This window comes from Solanum dulcamara, chromosome 1 (genome assembly GCF_947179165.1).
Source record: "Solanum dulcamara chromosome 1, daSolDulc1.2, whole genome shotgun sequence".
NCBI lineage: Eukaryota > Viridiplantae > Streptophyta > Magnoliopsida > Solanales > Solanaceae > Solanum > Solanum dulcamara.
In genome coordinates this window covers 38696409-38697686 of record NC_077237.1, presented here as the reverse complement: position 1 = coordinate 38697686, position 1278 = coordinate 38696409, and the positions used below count along the sequence as shown (strand labels likewise).

General features: G+C 40.5%; 1 pseudogene; it reads left to right on the top strand.

The window, feature by feature from the left end:
• The first annotated feature begins 231 nt into the window (after nucleotides 1–231).
• Nucleotides 232–349, top strand: LOC129904217 (5S ribosomal RNA; annotated as a pseudogene).
• The last annotated feature ends 929 nt before the right edge of the window (nucleotides 350–1278 follow it).

Sequence of the window (1278 nt, the reverse complement as noted above, 5' to 3'; positions counted from 1 at the left end):
AGAGAATGAGATACAGGGCTATAGTATGTCTTGAAAGGTCGTGCCCACAATAATGATGTGAATATAACAAGAATTGTTATGAAAATAACTAGAGCCTAGTGAGAAAGTGGCTAAGGATAGGATGTGGTCCATGTAATGAGAATGTAAGGGTAACTTGGGCGGTGCAGCCTGGCCTACCGAATTAGTTGCTGGGTCATCGTCCTCTTTGGTAGTTACGTGCCCCACGGGGCAGGATGCGATCATACTAGCACTAACGCACTGGATTCCATCTGAACTCCGAAGTTAAGCGTGCTTGGGCAAGAGTAATATTGGGATGGGTGACCCCCTGGGAAGTCCTGTGTGGCTGTGATATGAGATAATATGCATGTATATATGCGTTGGCCTTACATGGCATTGTTGATATAAAGAAGCATTGTGGATACGTGACTCCACCATGAAAGATGATAACACCCTTTGAGATAGGGGATTTAGCTTTGCTAAACAACTAGTGCATTGCGAATTCATTAAAAGGACAAGTGGTACCCACTGGGATAAGGGTAGGGCTATGACAAAGTTTGGGATACCGAGCGTCGGAATATAAGTACTGCCTATTTGAGAATTGGAAACGGCTATAAGCCCTAGCAAATTATTGACCAAAATAAATGGAAAGTGGCTTCGAATAAATTGCTACGTGACTCGAGTACCAACAATTAGACTGGATTAGCACCCCATGATTGTGTTAAGCTGTCGTACCTGGGCAACCAAAGGTATGGACAATATAAAGGAAGACATAGATATGGTGCAGTGTACCAAATGTGTTGGAAAAGAATCATATGTATTAGAAAATTGGAAATAAGGGTGTAAAGTAGAACCCAAACAGATAGTGACATGGATACACCCCAAAAGGGGGGAAGTGGATATGGAAGATACCATCATGGTATGAAACCAATCAACAATAAAACGTATTAATGTGAATAATTAAATTTCAAGTGAGATCCTATGTTGGAAAAAGCTGGCAAAATTTAAAAGCCAGCAATGGGCGGATAGAAGCCAAGATGATACCTGCGATAGTGTTGAGAATTATTAATAAGATCCTTAAATAAGTATGACATCATAGAATGGGTGCATACAAAGTGGGTGAATACAATAAGGGAATTACTATGAGAACTGAAACATACTGTAAGGAATAGCTAGGCTATACTCGACAGAAGGTAAGATGTTAGTAACAAAGTTACTGACTACTAGTATTGTGGTTAACATTCGGGGATGAATTTTCTAAAGGGGGGAAGGATGTTACAC